This window comes from Triticum dicoccoides, chromosome 6A (assembly GCF_002162155.2).
Source record: "Triticum dicoccoides isolate Atlit2015 ecotype Zavitan chromosome 6A, WEW_v2.0, whole genome shotgun sequence".
Classification (NCBI taxonomy): domain Eukaryota; kingdom Viridiplantae; phylum Streptophyta; class Magnoliopsida; order Poales; family Poaceae; genus Triticum; species Triticum dicoccoides.
Window position 1 is genome coordinate 309,345,462 of NC_041390.1, and position 5,100 is coordinate 309,350,561.

The window sequence follows — 5,100 nt, forward strand, 5'->3', positions numbered from 1 at the left end:
GTGGAGGGCGCGCCCTACCCCCTAGGCGCGCCCCCTGCCTCGTGGGCACCTCGTGTGCCCTCCAGACTCCGTTTTCTTGCACGATAGTTCTTTTGGTCGGAAAAAATTCATTATATAATCTCCCGATGGTTTTGACCACCGTATCATGCAAATATCTCCTGTTTTAGTTTCGAGCTGTTTTCTGCCAGGGTTGTCAAGGCCAAGCACCATGTCGTCCCCCTCCTCCTCCAATAATGAGGGCAACGATGCTTGGCTAATGAAGATGGAGCTAAAGAGAGAAGAGCCCGGAGAGATCAACAAGGATGATGGGATCAAGAAGGCCATGGGGGACCAAGTTCCGGCAGTAGCAGAAAAAGACACCCTTCAACCTCACCACAATCTCTTTACCCCAATAGAGATTGAGGCTTTCAAGATGATTGAGTTAGCTCGTATTCAAAACAAGTATCTCACAAGTGAAAATATTTTGTTGAAGGAGCATATCATTGCACTCAAGGGTATTATCCACAAATTGGAGGATCTCCTATGCTCGATGTGCGACTATCCATCATCACCAACACCTTCTTCGCCAACAAAGAAGAACTGAGTATCGCGTATGGGAACTCCCCTTGGCAACTGCCAAGCTTGGGGGAGTGCCCCGGTATCGTATCACCATCACTTTTATCTTTACCGTTTTTCTTAGTTCGATTCTTTTGGTAATATCTTGATCTAGTAGAATAAAGTTTTAGTATGTCTAGTTTTGAGTTTTGCTCTATGATCCTTCTATGTAATCGAGTGTGTGATCTATATAATAAAGATTAGTGGTGAGTCAAGGGCTTGATTATCTTGCTATCATTTGAGGGAATAAAATAAAAGAAAAAGAAATAAAAAGAAATAAAGAGATCATAAGGATCTTACGGAGAGTAATGACTTCACATATAAAAGTATGATGAATAAAAGTTGTTGAAAGTTGACAAACATAGTTTTGGTCATCATTGCAATTAATAGGAAGTACTAAAGAAAGAGAGGTTTTCACATATAAATATACTATCTTAGACATATTTTATGATTGTGAGCACTCATTAAAATATGACATGCTAAAGAGTTGACGTTGGACAAGGAAGACAATGTAATGGGTTATGTTTTCTTACATCTGAGATAAATCATATTGTCATGGATCGTCCAACATGTTGAGCTTGCCTTTCCCTCTCATGCTAGCCAATTTCTTTGCACCAAGTAGAGATACTACTTGTGCTTCCAAATATCCCTAAACCCGTTTTTGCCATGAGAGTCCACCATACCTACCTATGGATTAAGTAAGATCCTTCAAGTAAGTTGTCATCGGTGAACACAATAAAAATTGCTCTCTAAATATGTATGATCTATTAATGTGGAGAAAATAAGCTTTATACGATATTGTGATGTGGAAGAAATAAAAGCGACGAACTGCATAATAAAGGTCCATATCACAAGTGGCAATATAAAGTGACGTTCTTTTGTGTTAAGATTTTGTGCATCCAGCCATAAAAGCGCATGACAACCTCTGCTTCCCTCTGGGAAGGGCCTATCTTTTACTTTTATATTCTACCTTATATAAGAGTCGTGGTGATCTTCACCTTTCCTTTTTACATTTTATCCTTTGGCAAGCACAATGTGTTGGAAAGATCCAGATACATATAGCAAATTGGATGTGAGTTTTCATGAACTATTATTGTTGACATTACCCTTGAGGTAAAAAGTTGGGAGGCAAACTATAAGCCCCTATCTTTCTCTGTGTCCGGCTAAAACTTCATGACCATACATATCGCGTGAGTGTTAGCAATTGTGGAAGACTAAATGATAGTTGAGTATGTGGACCTTCTGAAAAGCTCTTATTGACTCTTCCCGATGTTATGATAAACTGCAATTGCTTCAATGATTGAGATTGTAGCTTGTTAGTTTTCAATGAAGTTTATGATTCATACTTCAAATTGTGATTGAATTGTGTGATGGCCTGGCTTATTAGGGATGATAGACTACTCATATCAATAAGGAATTCCTTCTTTTCCGGTAGCCCATTCGGACAAAACTCCAAAGTTAAGCGTGATCAGCTTGGAGTAGTGTTAGGATGGGTGAATGACCGGGAAGTTGCTCCCGGGTGCACATGAGTGAGGACAAATTGCGCAGAAAAGACTAGTATTGATCGGTGGGGCCAGTCTAGATCCCTCCAAGAGTAACGACCACCGGCGGGTGTGTCCGGGGCGTTACAAGTTGGTATCAGAGCCGACCCTCGCGGTTACACATATGGTTGCGGACAGGTGCGTGGTCATGTTGTTCATGACGTTTGTGACCCGTCCTGGCACACGGCATGGCACATGTACTGGACTGGAAGCACAGACGTATGTGCCAAGGGGGAACGTTCCTGTGGCCCGACAAGGACGTCGGTTCCTCTGAGTGGGGGTGTATGTGATGGCCTGGCTTATTAGGGATGATAGACTACTCATATCAATAAGGAATTCCTTCTTTTCCGGTAGCCCATTCGGACAGAACTCCAAAGTTAAGCGTGATCAGCTTGGAGTAGTGTCGGGATGGTTGACCGACCGGGAAGTTGCTCCCGGGTGCGCATGAGTGAGGACAAAGTGCGCAGAAAAGACTAGTATTGATCTGTGGGGCCAGTCTAGATCCCGCCAGGAGTAACGACCACCGGCAGGTGTGTCCGGGGCGTTACAAGTTGTTACTTTAGCATAAGAGATCATATGACAATATATATATATATATATATATATATATATATATATATATATGTTGCTGTTCTAAGAATGATCATGATGCCCTCATGTCCATATTTTAGTTTATCGACACCTGTATCTCTAAACATGTGGACATATTTTTCGATCTCAGCTTTCGCTTGAGGACAAGCGAGGTCTAAGCTTGGGGGAGTTGATACGTCCATTTTGCATCATGTTTTAATATCGATAATTATCGCATTATGGGCTATTATTACACATTATGTCACAATACTTATGCATGTTCTCTCTTCTTTTACAAGGTTTACATGAAGAGGGGGAATGCTGGCAGCTGGAATTCTGGGCTGGAAAGGGAGCAAATATTAGAGACCTATTCTGCACATCTCCAAAAGCCTTGAAACTCCACGGGAGTTATTTTCAGAATATATAAAAAATACTGAGCGAAGAATGTACCAGAGGGGGGCCATCCACCATCCACGAGGGTAGGGGCACACGCGACCCCCTGGACGTGCCCCATGCCTCGTGGGCACCCTGGTGGCCCTCTGATGCCCATCTTTGGCTTTATGGAGTCTTTCGTCGAGAAAAAAATCATAAGCAAGCTCACAGGACGAAACTCCGCCGCCATGAGGCGGAAAGTTGGCGGAACCAATCTAGGGCTCGGGCGGAGATGTTCTGCCTGGGAAACCTCCCTCCCGAAGGGGGAAATCATCACCATCGTCATCACTAACGATCCTCTCATCAGGAGGGGGTCAATCTCCATCAACATCTTCACCAGCACCATCTCATCTCAAACCCTAGTTCATCTCTTGTATCCAATCTTTGTATCCAAACCTCAGATTGGTATCTGTGGGATGCTAGTAGTGTCGATTACTCCTTGTGGTTGATGCTAGTTGGTTTACTTGGTGGAAGATCATATGTTCAGATCCATTTTGCATATTAACACCCCTATGATTATGAAACATGAATATGCTTTGTGAGTAGTTACGTTTGTTCCTGAGGACATGGGAGAAGTCTTGCTATAAGTAGTCATGTGAATTTGGTATTCGTTCGATATTTTGATGAGATGTATGTTGTCTTTCCTCTAGTGGTGTCATGTGAACGTCGACTACATGACACTTCACCATTGTTTGGGCCTAGAGGAGGGCATTGGGAAGTAATAAGTAGATGATGGGTTGCTAGAGTGACAGACGCTTAAACCCTAGTTTATGTGTTGCTTCATAAGGGGTTGATTTGGATCCATATGTCTCATGCTATGGTTAGGTTTACCTTAATACTTCTGTTGTAGTTGCGGATGCTTGCAATAGGGGTTAATCATAAGTGGGATGCTTGTCCAAGTAAGGACAGTACCCAAGCACCGGTCCACCCACATATCAAATTATCAAAGTACCGAACGCGAATCATATGAGCGTGATGAAAACTAGCTTGACGATAATTCCCATGTGTCCTCGGGAGCGCTTTCCTTCATATAAGAGTTTGTCTAGGCTTGTCCTTCACTACAAAAAGGATTGGGACATCTTGCTGCTCCCTATTTACTTTCATTACTTGTTGCTCATTACGATTTATCTTATCACACAACTATCTATTACCGATAATTTCAGTGCTTGCAGAGAATACCTTGCTAGAAACCGCTTAACATTTCCTTCTGCTCCTCGTTGGGTTCGACACTCTTACTTATCGAAAAGGCTACGATAGATCACCTATACTTGTGGGTCATGAGGAGGAATTTCATGAAACTTTTCATAATCTTCAGACATGTCTGTCTTGCCCTCCAATCCCACGATGTCTCTTTTTCCTGAAAGAACTATGTGGCGCTTTGGCTCATCATATGATGTATACGCTTCCTTATCTTTTCTTTTTCTCGGTTTGATAGACATGTCCTTCAGATAGAAAACATGCGCCACATCATTGGCTAGGGCGAATGGTTCGTATTTGTACTCAAGATTGTTCAGATCCACTGTTGTCATTCCGTACTGTGGGTCTACCTGTACCCCGCCTCTTGATAGATTGACCCATTTGCACTGAAACAAAGGGACCTTAAAATCATGTCCGTAGTCACATTCCCATTTATCTCATACCCTTTGTAAGTCAAAACAAGCCTGGCCTGAGTGGAGTTTGCTTATGATATTTTTTATTTGTTTAAAGCCTATGTGGGCTACATGAAATATGCCTTATCATGTATTTTGCATGAATTTTGTATGCATATGTGGATGTGGAGTGAACTTATTTTTTATTAAGTTCTGCTTTACCTGTATTACTACTAACACCGCGTGACACTAAGATAATGCCCGCGTGCAGCGTAACCAAGCAAAGGTTTGTGGAGCAATTATGGTGTTGCATGAGTCATATGACATCTATCATTTTTGTTTATGTTTGTACCTCACACGGTATTAGCACTAAC